General features: G+C 22.4%; 1 protein-coding gene across 1 annotated transcript in view; it reads left to right on the top strand.

Annotated features, from left to right (window-relative positions):
* Positions 1-16,883, top strand: part of LOC129618498 (acetylcholine receptor subunit alpha-like 1) — a 183,759-nt gene that overhangs the window by 75,181 nt on the left and 91,695 nt on the right. Inside the window, exon 2 of the mRNA XM_055533295.1 lies at positions 5,763-5,816. The gene's annotated coding sequence lies outside the window, so the exon portion shown is untranslated. The remainder of the gene's footprint in view (positions 1-5,762; positions 5,817-16,883) is intronic.

The following is a 16,883-nucleotide window of genomic DNA, read 5'->3' as shown; positions in this document are numbered from 1 at the left end:
GACTGCCAAACAAATTTCGTGTACCGGGAAAAAGAAATTATTGAGATTAAAGTTTTACCAACCCTTTGCAATGTAGTGAAATATTTAGTTCTATTTGAGATAAATAAATTTATTTTCTTTGTTCACATGTCACACAAAACATTTACTCTGCTTTGGGAAAAAAAATATTGAGTCGAAGTGCCTAATGTTCGTACTTAATTTTGTAGAAAATTTGAAAAAAATCTCATATATCCCACTATTATCAATAATATGCAACAATATTTTTATTTTTTGTATAGCACTAAAATATATTATTGTTTGCTAATTTTATAAAACAATTAAATTGTTGTCTTAATTAATATTTCTGGGAAAAAAATATTCAAATTGAAACAGAAAATAATTTAATTAAAATAATGCAACAATATTATTATAAGGAGTATAGAATTACCCTCTACCTTATGCAATATTTTTAAATACATTAAGATTTTTTTAATAGAAAAACAAATTTGAAAATCACACATTTTTTTAACCCATAAATTGATGAAAATTATTTTTTCTTCTTCATTTTTTTTTTGTGAAAAATTAGTCAACATTCAATTTTAAATTGTTTTATGATTTTTCATATAAAATGAATAGAATTGTTCCAATTTTAAGTATCTAAATTGCTAAAGACATTTTTTGTTTTTAAATGTAGAAAAGAATAATTTTTTATTTTCCAAAAATGAAAATCCTTGATGTTCAACAGAATTCTATTGCATTTCTTTGAAGTTTTCCCTTTTTCTCTCGTTTTGTTTAATTTATACTTGGACATTTTTAGGTAAAGAAAAATAAAAAAACACAAAATTTCCAAAAAAATGAGGTTTCAAAAAATTTCATTTCACCTAAATTTGGTAGGCAATACTTATAATATAAAAGGATTTTTTTTTTTTTGGAAACAAAATAATATTTTTGTGTCCTTTTATAAAAATCTGTGTTAATGGAACAAATAGGCAATTATTATATTTCATGTTCATATTTTATGTCAAAAATAATTATAGCTAATATTTCAAAAATTCAAAAATCGCAAAATTATTCTAATAATGAAATTCGAAAAAGTCAGAGGCGATACTATTAAAATGTTTTAACAAAAAATTCAGTTAAATTGCCATTAAATCATTAAAAGATTTGTTAAGTTAACATTGGAAACTATAAATGAAATTATATTTAGTTTAAATTCATAAAATTCTTGTCGTTCCTAAAAGAATAAAATATCAAGAAAAATTCTTGTACTTTATACAAGAGATTGTTAAATAAAAAATAATTTTATTCGGTTATAGTTAATTTTACTAAAACTTACTAGAAAAATTACTCAACTTGTTAAACAACTTGTCCATTTAAATATTCACTTAAATTATATGAACCCACAATTCTTGTAATTTTTTTTGATTTTATAAGAAAATTTAATAATTTTGTGTTAAAAAAAAAGAACAGGTTTCGAACTTTAGCAACTATTTCAATTTTTTCTAGAGTTCAAAAAACTTCATTTTATATAAGTAATAAACGTTCCACATAAAATACAGTCAAACCTGAATTAATAATACCCCGATTAGCGACAAGTTTCCCTAGCCTGATCTTAATTATCTTCCCTTACAATGAATATTGTCAATATTGTACTTTGCTAGTTTGTAAATTTTCTAGTAATGTAATTAATTTTAAGTTAAAGTTCTTTGCCCTCAGTAAAATCAAGTAATTCTTTAAAATTAGTCATCTATATTCTATAAAGTAGATTAGTTAACTCTATTAGCTCTCAACGCTGTAACTGGAATAGTGAAATAGCTTATACTTAATAAGTGAAACAAATATAGTCCCATACGACACCTATAGTCTGTAAATTTAACTATATTTTATCTAAGTTTAACTGTATTTTAATATTACGAATACATAGTATGATATACATACACAACATTATAATAAATATACATACGCACTCACATCGGTATATACATATTCTATATACTCGTATTATGTATTATATCGAAGTATTTTTAGTTTGGCGTACTTGGAAAGAAAATATTATGCATAAATATTGAGACGCCTGTCTGGCTGTTAAGTTTTGCTGTTATTCGTATTATTTTCTCTCAATTTTCTCTTTGATTTTTCTCATCTCTATTTTAACAAAATAAAATATAAATAAAAAATTTAAAACTATAGTAAAATTATAACTATATTTACATTTACATATACTTAAGCGCTATTTATAAAACTATCTGAACACACACACTTATATACGTACATTATGTTGTGTCTACATATAATGTATGTACAGTTGACATATTTGTAATTTAGGATTTTCTATTTTATTGTTATTTTTTTGTTTTTTTTTTTTGTTGGTTTCCCAATTTTTGTTTTTTGGTCTCTGAAATATATTTTCAATTTTTCATGACCCCATAAAGTATAACAAAGTTCTGATATAATTTTATACTACTTGTATATGCTATACGAGTGTATGTATGTATATACGAGTATGTACTCTCCTTGTATATTTTAACGACGATAATTGTAAAAGTTTTTATTTTATTTTTTTTGAAGAACTACAAAAATAATCCAGAATAGGTATAATCCAGTATATAATTCAGTATATAAATATATACATATTTAACCTATAAAATTAATAAGAATTTTTGAGCTTAAAAAAATATGATGAAAATCACTATGAGCTAACGCACACATACACGCATGATCAAAAACGAATTCAATATATAAAAATTGATTGAGAAATTTTTGAAAAGAAAAAATTTTAATTTAGTCTGTTATCCGCCTGTCTGTATGCTCGTCTGTGCGCTCTTGTGCGTTCTTCTACTTTCAAAACTACTGTAGTCTGTTTAAGATACAAAACAGAAATTTTTTAGGTTTAAAGCTGGGACAACTCATTATAATGTCAACAATTAACTTAATTAAATATGTGCTTACTTCTTATACGGGAATTGTATAGCTATATTTGTATTTTTTTTTGTAATTTTAATTTAATATATAAAAGGATATATTTTGATATATCCTTTTAGAAATAAATTCTATTTTATAAATTTTAATCTTAAAAAAAAAATCTATAAAAAAAGTTCTTTTATAACAAATATTTACTTTCATTCTTTGATTCTTGAATTCAAAATTAAACTCCTGTATATTCCGAAGATATATACATAATACCTACATACTTGTTATAGAAAGACAGAATTTGATACAGAAAAAAAATTGTTCTATTTATATGCTTATGCATTTTATATACATATATTTTATTCATTAATATATTAAGGATTAAAAATAACAACAAAACGAAAGTAAATATGTATTGGAAAAATTCTTAACCGAATCTAATCGAGTTAAAGAAAAACCCGAATGACAAATTAGATAAACTCTAATTACAAAATATTTTGTTTGTATGTGTTACATGTTAAATACATATTTATACATAGATATGTATTTTTTTTCTTAATAATTTTCCAGCTTTGATGCTTATTTTATTAAAAATAATAAGAGTATTATTTCTGATAATTTAAAAACAAACTTACAAAACTATTTTGAAATAAAATGTCCTCATTTTAAGAGGCAGAAAATATAATTTTAAAATTAATTTTTATTATCCCATATTCTCTTATTTGCATCACTTGACGTGATGTCCTGCTTTTCAAAAATTTTGAGTTTTTCAAATTTTATTAAATTAATTATCAAAAATTATAAAATTCAAATTTTATAGTGAAAACAAAAATACTTTTCAATAATACCCCATCGCCTCCAGTGATGCGACCAACACAATACGCGGGTGATTATTTTTCGAATTATTTCAATTTCGTTGACTGACTTATTACAGATTGCAATACTAATATTTAAACGTGTATTTTTACGAAAATAATTTTATTTTTCATTTTTTGTTCTGTTTCTGTGCCCAGATATTTTACAGGGATATTGTTATTCGTATGAGAATTCTTTAAACTTGATCTAAAAGGTATATCGATTAACAATATTGCCATATCATAAAATTTATTTGTGCAAATTTAATCATTTTGAGTAGTACATTAAGAATAAAGTTTTATAAATTACACCAATTATGTAATATAATCTTACAAGATCAATGCAAACCATTATGAAACGCGTACCTTAATAACTCTTATTGCATACTTCTACTTAAAATAAGTTCTTTATTAAAATTATTGGATCATATACAAATACCGCCTTATCTAATTCACAAATTATTTCAAATAACTACACTCAGACATGAAATATTATATATTAAATTAAATATATATACGAATTATAATATATGCATATCTATACATTCCTAACAACACACCGAAATTAATTAAAGAAAAGAAAGTCTGTTTGACTACAAATGAAAATTTCCATTTCTAATGAATATTATGGCAGCATTATAATATGAAGAAAACGTATAAAAAAAATATTCAAAATAAAATTAGCATAAATAATTTTTAAACCGTACATATATACATTTTTATCTACACACAAAATATTCAAAAGAAAGAATATTAAAGTAAATAAAAATGTGTACAAAAACTTTACACAAATAAAATTAAAAATACAAAATTCAATGTTAAATCTTAAAAGAAAAAAAAAAATTGAAAAATTTTTTTCTCTCCTTTTTTCCCATAAGTCACTTTAAATTCTAAACGCATACAAACGCAAAATTACAAACACACACATATTTTACTTGGTATTCGTTAATTTTAAGGGAAAAAATGTTCATCTGATATTTTCGTGAAAACTTTCCTTGAAAATCTCTTATATTACATAATGTGTGTATTTTTTTTTTAAATCGAAAGATTTACTCTCGGATAAACACATAGCTCTGAGGTAGAGGCATTGTAAAATTATTATATTTAATGCTCGAATTCGAAATATTATTTTATTTGTTTTTTGTTTAAATTGAAATTAATCCCACAAATATGTAGAATTGTAATAATTTACGAGAAATAATAATTACAGTTCTAAAATATTAAATATTTTTCTATCATTATTTGAGTATATTTAAACTAGTTATTTCACTCGCATTTAACAACATTCCCATGTAAAACAGTTCTACATTTATCAAATATTCAGAGAAATTTAATGATAACGTAAATAATTAATTTAATAAATATTATGGAATCCCTAAATGAAATTGTAAGCAGTAATCCAGCACTGATTGCTAATATATGCAATGGAAATGCTTTATTAACGTATTTGCAAATCAGAAAAATTTTAAATACAAAAATTACTTTATAGAGTGACAAAAATCATAAAATTTTATAATTATTATATTTTAAAACAAAATTATTTTTAATGGACTGCGAAAATAATTGTTATAATAAAATTTTTTTTAGCACATTGACATTTTATAAATTTTTACTGTTTAATAAAAACAAAAATAATAATATCAAATTTAAGTAGGTCATTATATTAATTTCAATTCATGATTGTCCATACGTTTAAGTGCTTTCATTTTAATGGAGCCGTTACTCTTTTTAGTACAATATATTATTCTATAATTAATATCCACCATTTTCTTCTGTATATAGTTACTGTTTTGTATAAGTATTTCGTGCTTAAATTCTGACCTACAATAAATTTTTTAAATTTTATTTTTTTATTTTTGTTCAACCGCTTTATTTGCATTGAAATAATTGTTTTATTTTAATTAAATAATAATTATTATTGTATATAAATAGCAAAAATAAATTTTAATTGATCTAATCTCATTAAATTTTTTTTTTTTTTGTATTTCACTCTCTGATAATGTTTTCTATTTATTTCAGGTAAGTGGTCCAGTTACCAAAATGATTTGATAATATGCCAATTATTTTGATTTGGTAAGCATGATTTTACAAAAATAAAAAAATAAAAACGAATATTTAAGACTATAAAAAATTTAATTGTATTTACATATGTATAAGCAATTATTGAAAATATTTTTGAATTTGTATGCATAATAAATAATATGTAATTGACATACATTTTGTAGATTTTAATTATTTATTAATTAAATATTGCTAATACATTGGTAATTATTTAAAAAAAAAAAATAAATAGAAAAAAACGAGAAAACATAGAGTTGACCTTGTCAACTCTGTGATACCCGTACGAATTTGTTATGCTATATTTGCGAATAAATATGCCATAGCTGATTATGGGACAGACTATGACGTTAAGTTACCGTATTACCATATTAATTTATGCAAAATTTCAGTACTGTGTTTTTCAAAATACTGTGTGTGCCAAACTACTATTGAAGTTGTATGGCAGCTACTAGACAGAACCAAACAATTTTAAAGAATTTTATCAAACACATCGGCCCTTTTAATATATTCGCTTGTGTAAAATATCAATATTACAGCTTTTGTAATTTCTGAGATATAGCCAAATAAATTTTAAAATTGTATGGCAGCTACTCGAACCAGTACCCTAATCATTTCCAATTTAAACAGTGTTCTGGCATTTACATTTACTACAATAAATCATTTGTGAACATTTGGTGAACTTAGCTTAATTAGTTTTTGAGTTATCGCTAAGACGGACGGACAGACAAAGCTAAATAAACTCAGAATTCGACGCTGATCAAAAACATACGCTTGAGTCTATATTTCAGAGCATTATATCTTAGCGGTACAAACGGTAAGGCTAATTTAGTTTTCCCTTCGAATATACGTTCGTACGGGTATAAAAAGAATAAGTATGTAAACATTTTTCAAAAACTGAGTCTAGGCTATACAATGTGTACAAACAGAATTGGAAATTTTTACATTATAACGCAAGGCGGTTTTGTAATTGCCTTCAAATAAATGAAACTTTAATTAAATGTTAAAGATCGAATTTGGTCCACAAAGCTGAAGCTTTCATTGAAATACATAATAATATGTATACTCGTAATGTGTGATAATTTTCCTAAGTATAATACAGTTTTTGCAAGAAATTTTTTGACAGTACCACGTGCATGTGTGCACTTCAAAATACATCAAGAGAATCTAGTGAAACAAAAATTTGAATGTACATCAAACATTAAGTTATTGTTCATTAAAATGCTTAAGTAATCCTCGTCATCATTAATATAGGAAAAAATACTTCAACACTAAATCAACCAAACACCAAATCAAGTATTCATGTATCATATAGGACTAAATGCATTCTTAACGAAAACAAATTTTGATTTTAGATTGTCCTTAATTTTATATGAAAAATCGAATTATTTATTTCATAGTTAATCGGCATTGAAATTAAAATTGAATTTATTAAAAAAAAAATGAATTTCAAATTAAACTTAAGTTTAAGAAAACTTATTAACTCATACCTCACATTTTGAAGTAGTTCTAAATTAACATTCAGAGTCTACTCTATCTGAACATAAGATCGATTATCTTCGGAAATTTTTATATAATTTTATAGCAGTTCTTAATTTCATACAAGTGAAATGAAATACTACATTGTATGTAAGAACAACTCAAATCACTCTAAAATTTCTAAATATTTGTCGAATTTCAAATGACATTTTATATAAATATTCAAATATAATTAAAAAATTTTGATACAATTAGTATACCTATATGATTTACCACAAATAAAATTACATAAGTAAATTCAATAACTGAACCTAAAATATTAAATTTAATAATTAAATTAAATATATTTAAAATGTTCAAAAGAAAAATATTTTAATATAAAATGAACTCTTTACACCCATTTCTTAATAAAATTATCATGATATAATCTGAAACCCTCACAAAATAAGATGAAACGTTTCAATTTTCACTTATTTATCACAAACCATAACCAATTAAACTAATGAAATTTTTTTTTTTCGTTTTTATTTTATACAATCTTGGTTGATTATGTACGAATAAAATATTTTAAAATTTTTGAAATTTTTATTGCTCCTTATATATGTAACCGCAATATTATATAATATTATGTATGTATTTATGTGTATATTTAATATTAACTTTACATACATATTATATATGTATCCTTTTATATCTAGGATTTTTAATATTCTTAATTAGTTTAGGAAAATAATATACATAAACTAAATTAGGTCTTTTTATGGTTAAATGTACTTTCTATAATCCCAATTGAGTACATGCTGATGTTAAAGTCGAATAAAAATTAAAAGGATTCTTTGTTTCCTGTATATACATGGTATATGTATCCGTAAATTTTGTTCTCTTTGAAATATCTCAAAAATATATACAACATAACACAACGAAAAATAAATTCTATTATGTTGTAATCTAACAAAAAAAAAAAAAAATAAAATATTGAAGGGATTCCCAATTGAATTTTAACCCGACTAATAACATAAAGTTCAAAAATTTTTCAAATATCTTAATAGAATATTTTTAGTAAATAAAATTTTTTATACATATACCCATTTTTTTCGGTACAGATTTTCTCATTTTCCTTATTTTATATTATGCTCATGTAACATCCTTTTTTTTTTTTTGTTAATACATAATACAAATTTTTAATTTTGTCTTTTTCATTTTTCATGCATTGCATATTATTATGAATTGAGCTAAATAGCATTAATATTCAACAAGTAGCGCAAAGATAGATCACACTTCTAAAAATTAAAAAAAAAAAAAATGAACATTTTCGACATAAGAGTCACATTTTTCTAAGATTAAAATTGAAATTTAGCTGTGTGTTGAGAAGCTAAGACATGATAAAGTTTTAAACTGCAATTAAATGAGCCAAAAGAGCAAAATGTCTTGAATAATAAATAATTTAATTGTTCAAATTAATTTCATTTTAAAAAAATAATTTTATATTACTCGGAATTAAAGGTTTTGGTGTTTGAATTTTGAGAGTCTAAAAATTCATACTTATATTTTTATAGAAGATGAGAGTTTAGATGACTTGAGGAAAAGTTTTTGGCAAATTATTTAATAAAAGTTCTCATACACATTTTAACACACACATACATACTTACATAGTAACAAAAAATTATCAAAAATTTTATTTTTTTATATTGAAACTTCATATAATAATTAAATTGTTGGTATGGGATTTTAGTTGAAATTTTAGAGGCGCAACATTCGCGAACAATTTAAAATATTTGAAAACTATTAATTTCTTTAACTAGAATTATTTATAATAAATTCTTAATGATTTACAATATCCTTGCAATATTATTTTAATAGTGTATGCTCTGTTCATGATCAAAAATTAATTTACTACACTGAACAGAATAATGTCTTTTGCATTCTACTGGTATTATGCGATGTGTAATTTACTGATATCTTTTAAAAGAGTGTACTGGAGCCATTAATATACTGCACTTTGTATATTACGCTCGCCTTCTTCTGCAATTTTCTCAATATTATTTCAAAATTTAAATTATTTAAATTTTTTAAAGATTAACTTAAAATTTTCAAATAATAAATTTCTTGTTTTTAAACCAAAATTTAATTTTTAAAATCTTTAGAACAAAATTTTCTAGTAGTAAAATTTGAATGTAGAACTAAAATTTTGCACTATCAAGACAATGTCTATCAAGATTTAGATTTAAACTGTATAAGAGTCTTTAAACATAATCAACCGTAAGAAAAAGGAAAAATTAATTCAAATAACTTACTAAATTCTTATATTTTTTCATAAAAATATTTTAAAATAATTTGAAAAGATTTTGAAATTTTTTTGGACAATCTTTTTTTTTTTTCAGAATGTGTTTATTAAAACTAACTTAAATGTATATAATTTATTAGTAAAATTATTTAACCACAAACTTAATAAAATTTGACAGTGACTTTAAGAGGATTTATGAGAAATACCGTAAAAAAAAAGGGTGAAAATCTTTTAAATATATTCTAAGAAAATTTTATTCCTTTCCTCTCTCGTCTTTTGAATGAGATTTGAAAAATAATGTTCAAATGTATATATATACTCGTAAAATGTTCATGCATCTTTTATACACACATATTACATTTAAGCATATGAAAACATAAAGGGAGGGGGTAAAATGATTAGAAAAAGTAGAGAGATGGAGTAATTTGAAAACACCTTTTTTAAATTTCATTAAAATATCGTGTATGTATGTTATATATAAAATTACATATCTATAAACTTATGTAAAAACATTCTCATTGTATAATCTGTAGAAATGGAAAACCTTTATACGTAAACATATAAAAAAAAAGGTAAAATAAACCCTATTCTCCTTTTTTCATTTCCTAGCATAGATATTTTATTTTTTTTATTTTTTTTTTTTCAATATCCTTAAGTTTATTGTTGTTATTCTTATTATTTTCTCCTCTTGTTTCGGGTATTATTGTAGTTGTTGTTTTTTTTATTACTGATATATTATTTTGAAGATAGTAACCCAGTTTCTTTTTTTTTACATATGGGATACAAAATAATATTTACAATAAACCGGTTTCTATATCCCATTCGAACAAAAGTTGACAAATATACATATCTATACATAGATATGTACATATTCCTAAAATGACGTTTTTTGAATCATACGTATATATATATAATTTATACAAATAGAATGTTTTCAATATTACTAAATTTATAATTTATAAATTCAAATTGTGTATTAGATAATGTACATACATGGATAGGTACGCATAATATATGTAAGGTAAAGGTATACAGAAAACAAAAAGTAGAAGCAGATTTTATAAAATGAAGAAAACAACAGAAAGTAAATTACATTTGCATATACACGCACACATATAAATTAAGGTACCAAAGCAATAATATAAAAAATAAGGGAAAATAATCAACCACATTGTGTAATTTTCCCGATTTTCGATTCACACAGAATTAAACACATTTTCTTGGAAAATCCTTACATTTATCAAAAAAAATCTTAAAAATTATACTGAACTAAAATAGAAATTATAGGCCTACCTAACGAAATTTTTGAAAGCATTATGTTTAAACCTAAATAATTTTAAATCTAAAAAATTCTAATATCTACCAATGGCCAATTTTAATTTATAATATTAGATTTTTTTAACTATATCTCAAAAAAAAAAGGAAGAAGTTTCAAAAATAAGGTCATTGCAAATTTTATTGTACTATTCTAAATTTGCTGGGGAAACATACTTTTAACTCGAGAAAATTTAAGAGAAACCGGAAAGAAAGGAAAGGCCCATATTTGTCAAATAAAATTTCTTTTATTCTTTTATCCTTTTTACGTGATTTTAAAATGGAAAAAGCACATCAGAAAGGATTATAAAATAAACAAATTTTATTTGTATTTTTTTTTTTAGTTTTACTTGTATTTTCATTTCTCTTTTATTTTATTTTTTTTTTATTTTCATTTGCATGGCATTCTATACTATGAAGTAAATAAACAGAGTGTTTAAGAATTGATATGAAAATTTTTATTTATTCAAGCAGTATTATCATTTAAACATAATTAGAATAATATGATTTTATCTACAAACATAGACATTGTATTATTTGGGTTACAAATGGAATAAGAAATACAATGTATAATACATGACAATATTATTTTTGATAAAAAAAAAAAGTAATAATATTTATACAAAAATTAAGTAGAAAAAATTAAAAATTCACATTAAATTGTCCTTTATTGTCTTAAAGAGCATTTTTTGTGTTATATGAGTAGGTAATATTTCGGAAAAACTACGTCAGATTTTATAGTCTCCTGCCTATATTTAACCACTGAAGTATGATTTTATTATGGCGAGAAAAAGCTCTATACAGTACATGGGCGGTGAAAAAGTAGAAATGATATTTTGGAAAAAAATAGTACATATATTTTAATATGTTTTCTTTTTAACTGGTTTTCGAACATTATGGACAAATTACTTCTTTAAGAACATTGAAACATTTTAATATAGATTTCATAAATATTATTTACTAATGACTATTGGGAAAATATATAGAATTTCATTTCTATAATTGCATTTCTAAAAAACCTATTGCATTTCTTTTACTAAAACAATGAAGCATCCTACAAAAATATTATTCCAATTATTATGACTTATATTTAATAAATTTTTTAATATCTTTGAACAATATTAGATAGCTAAGTTTTTTACATTATTCTTGTACATGACTTAACATTGCATCTGCAAATCATAATACAAAATTTTTTTCATTTTTAAACAAAAACTTATAAATTTTGTCTGTACAAAATTTTTTAATTGTGTAATAATTTAGGTCATGATATCCAAAAAAAAAAAAACAATCATTAAAAGTATAAAAGATAAATAAATGAAAAAGGAAAAACAGAAATTCTAAAAGATTTTCAATAAAATTCTTATTTATAAAGTTTTAGAGTTCTTTGAATTTACAAATTTTTTCTGTTTTTTATAAGCATTTCAAGTTAAAAAAATAAATATTTCTGTATGATCTCTTAATTGTCTAAAAAAAAATATAAATTAAAATGAATTATTGTAGATTGTAAAAAGATTTAAAAAAAAAATAGAATTTTATACTATAATTTTTAAGTCAATTATTTTAGTTTTCTTAGTTAATAAAAGCATAAATAAAATTTAACTTTTACTTTATATTTTTAATTCGCTAAATAGATAGTACTGTACGCAATATAATAAATTTAAAATAAAATTTCTTTTCCATAAATATTTTTTTAATATAAATATAAATTTTTAGATTCTTTTGAACTGTCAGTGAAGTCTATATCAGTTATATTCTATTTATCGGATAGTCAAAATTATGGGCACTTTATGGTTTTGTACTCTAAAAAAATTTTTCAACAAATTTAGAAAAAGAAATTTACGAATTGTTTAGACAATTTGTCACCCAATCTCTATTAAATTCGGGCTCATTCAAGGTTTTGGTTCGAATATAAACCATATACTTTTGAAAATAATTTGCTCATATCTTAGAAACTATAATTCTATAGTTTCATTTTATATAATTTTGCAAATATTTTTACTTAAAAAAAAGTTTACTTAAAAAAAAAGGTTGAGGCTGAATAAATTCTGTTCTCAACTGGCCTGAAAACAATTTACAGGCGGACAGAACTAAAACAATCAACTCTATTTTTTCTTACTTTACTTGAACTTAGTTGAAACATAATGCAACAAAATTATTGATTTACTAATTTTGTAGATTTCTCTTCGGGTTCATTCAGAATCGTGACATATGGAAATTTTCAAATCCATAAAGCAATCAAATTTTGCTTAATCATTTTTATAAAAATATGGTCACAATTTTCAAATTTATATTATGTATTACAAAGAGGCCTTGATTTTCTGTTCTAATTTTCTATACAAAATTTAATTCATAATGAACTTATGGTTGTTTTTTATAAAAATAATGCGTTCAATACGCGTTTATAAATGCCAATAATTTAATAAATCTTAAAATTCAATTGATTTTTTTTTTACCTTCCTCCTATATTTACCTATTTGTAGTTCCTCATTAATTATATTTTGCTTCCCAAGTTGCAATTACTTGAAATCCCTGCACAGACACTGATAAATCTCATTCATTTAACATTTAAATGAGAACGACAATCTTTAATACAGATGTTCATTATTATTATTGGTATATAAAAAGAAAAAATGGCTCCTTTTATAAAATTTTTAAATTAAATCAAAATTCTAACAAAAGTACAAAGAAGAATTTTTTTTTATACATATTATATTTTAAAAGAAATTTTCAGTATATATGTAAATTAAGGAAACAAACAGAATTATATGTTTATAAGTAGTATATGTATATGTAAATATTTCATTTATAAAACAAACATGTTTATGTATGCACGCAAAATGATGTTAAACGACAATTACCCCCATGAAGTATTTATTTAAAATATCTCATTAAAAAATGTTACAAACACACATTATATTTCACACACGTAGGTATATATCTTTGTAATTTCATTGGATGTTCTTTATACTTGAAGATGATGAAATGCTCACAATTGAAAATTTTAAAAGAACACTAACAGTATAGTCAGTATATTCATTCGAATCAGCATGTCTTTGGTAAGAAAATTAATTTCAATAATTCTTATATGCTAAACAATTTTATGATAACCAAATTGTTGTTATTCAACAAAGTGAAAGGAGTTTCGAGTTTTATAAAAAAAAAAAGGGTTTTGAAGATATTTAGGAGTTTACGTTGTAACAATTAATTTCACTGATTCCATTATGATATTATAAAATGCAAACATATGTGCAATAATATAAAATCAAATTTCTAGAATTTAAATTAAGACTAACAAGAAAGGTTTGTTATTAGTTGGGATAATATTCACAAAATTTAAAGAATTATTCATAATTTAAAGAATAACAAGAAATGCATTATACTCAAGCGAAAATTTTAACAAGCAAAATTTATTTTTGCTAATCATTTATAGAAAAGAAAGTTCTTTTTAAAGCCAATAGTAAAATGTATGTGAAAATGATTGAACGTTTTAAAGTTCTTTTATGTGAAAAAAGTTCAGTGAAAAATTTCAGTGAAAATTCTATATCTCAAACTTTATAAAAAACAAAATTTTATTTAATATTAATAAGGGCAATTATTAATATAGGCACATACATATGTTATTGAAAATTGTTATAATATACCAGAAAAAAATACGGCGTTACACATTTACAATAGTGAAATTATTTATTACAGCAAGTCAAACCAAAAACTTAGATTGAATATATAAGGATAATATGTGCAAGATACAAAAAATTGATTTAGCTGTTAATGTTTCAAAATTTAATGCAGCATTCGTGAGCCTCAAGTGTATAATAACATTGTTTTATTAAAAAAAAAATAATTAAGAGACAAATGTCTGCAATAGTGAGAAGAGTCGCCTTGGAGATCCCATCAATGTATATTACAGTATAAGTAGATGTACAAGTGTAAATAAATGTATAATAGCAAATTGTATAGAATTTTAATTTACTTTGGAAATTATACAACTTTGGCTAAAATTTTTTTCTATTTTTAATAAAACATGGGCCAAAAATTTTTTCTACTTTTTTTTTTAATATTATATTTTATTTGTTTATTTTTTCTAGTTTTTATTATGCTTAAATTTCGGATTACTTAAATCACCTTGTAGACATTCCAATTACTAAGACAGGTGTGTCAACTTTTGAATAAAAAAAAAACATATTTTATTTTGGTTTCTTATTTTTGTTTTGTTTTCTTATTTTTTGTCAAATACGATCAGAAATTTGTTATGGAACCCTATGTATATACAAAACAAGGATATCTATTAAAATATACCCTATAGTGGTTTTTCATTTATTTAATTTTTCTTTTTAGTTTTTCTTCATTCATTTATTATTTTGTATTTTACAAAGCACAAAAAAACAAAAAAGAAACAAAATGCAAAAGAAAACCGACAAACAAAAGGAAAAATTCTCATATCTTGTCCTTGTAGTGCTTAACATATAAATCCAATTTAAAATATTTGAAAATATACAAGAGGAAATATACACAATTCCTTTATAGTTATTTTTGTTTTTGTTTCGGATTCATGTGCTTTTTTTGTTTTTTTTTTTTCTGTTTTCTTGTACTTTGATTTGTTATTATGTATTAGAACTTTTTTTCTTTTTGTTATTTTTATTATTTTCCCCCATTCTTCTATTTTGTTTATGATTATTTTTATATTTTTCTCGATTTTATAGCCCAGACCTAACAGAAATAATATTAGTAGAGTCAAAACATAATTCTGTTGTTTTTCTGAAAGCAATTTGTATATAAAATGTTAATATTGCACACACATGTACATTATGTTATAATATTTTATTTTTGTATATATATGTATACGTATTTAGATTTATGAACGTACGGGTATGCGTCTATTATGTAAGCCTAGGATTCTGTAAAACATAAAGTATTTTAGTTTAGATAATATACGAAATATTATGATTACTGTATAACAGTTTATTTTTTTACTATGTATATAATTTTTAGTATTATATAAAAGAAATATTAATTTTTATAAAATAGTTTGTTTGTAAAATAATTTCTTTATTCATAATATATAAAAAGCTGGATAATTATTTTAAAACAATTTTAAATGAATTTGAAGAAATTTAGGGATCAGTTTTGAATTAGAATTAATTTTATTTTAGGGCACGATTAAAAAATCTATAAAATATATCACATTATATATCACATTGTATATATGAATATATTTAAATTTCAACTACAAATGCTTCTAATAGAAGAGAAACTTCCATTAGCAAAAGTCGCATAAAAATTTCTTGTGGAGAGCATCTACAAGCAATTTTGTAAAAAATTTCTATTTGAAATTTATAAATTTTTATATTTTCAACTCAGAAATGATGTTCTCTCCTCGAAGTGTTCTTATAGTTAGGCGGAATAATAAAATATTATAAACAATATAAAAAATCAACCCACATTACTTTTATTATTTTATATTATTGTATGTATATTGTGTTTATATGGATGTGTATGCACAGAAATTTTAAAAATAAAATAAATTTTAAAAACAAAATGATTTTTTTTTGTAAAACAAAAAAAAAAAAAACATTTTTTTTTTATATTTTTGTAATATAAATGTGAAAATCCCAAGTGCGTAAAATATTATCAAATTAAAAATTATACAAGAATCAGACTTTTTGAAAAACAATGAATATTCTTATATATAAAAACAAAAAAAAGTTCACCAAGAGGACATTTTATAACAAACATTCATTATGTGACAAGAATGCATTAGTAATTTTACATTTATGGTATTCATATCAATATAAATATAAGTAATATTAAACAAAGCATATTTTAAAATATTATAAAATGACAAGAGTCTAACAATAAAGACAAAATCAATATCTCTTTTATAGTTAAAATAATTTTCTTTTTTCTAAATAATTTAAAAATGCATAGTTGTCTGGTTTGGTTTTTACATTGTCAAACATAAAACCGATTTATTGTGAATTCATACATATGTATACTAAGGGTAT

This window comes from Condylostylus longicornis, unplaced genomic scaffold (genome assembly GCF_029603195.1).
Source record: "Condylostylus longicornis isolate FDR11 unplaced genomic scaffold, ASM2960319v2 ptg000008l, whole genome shotgun sequence".
NCBI classification, from domain to species: Eukaryota; Metazoa; Arthropoda; class Insecta; order Diptera; family Dolichopodidae; genus Condylostylus; species Condylostylus longicornis.
Note: the sequence above shows the minus strand (reverse complement) of the source record. Positions and strands in the feature narration are given on the sequence as shown.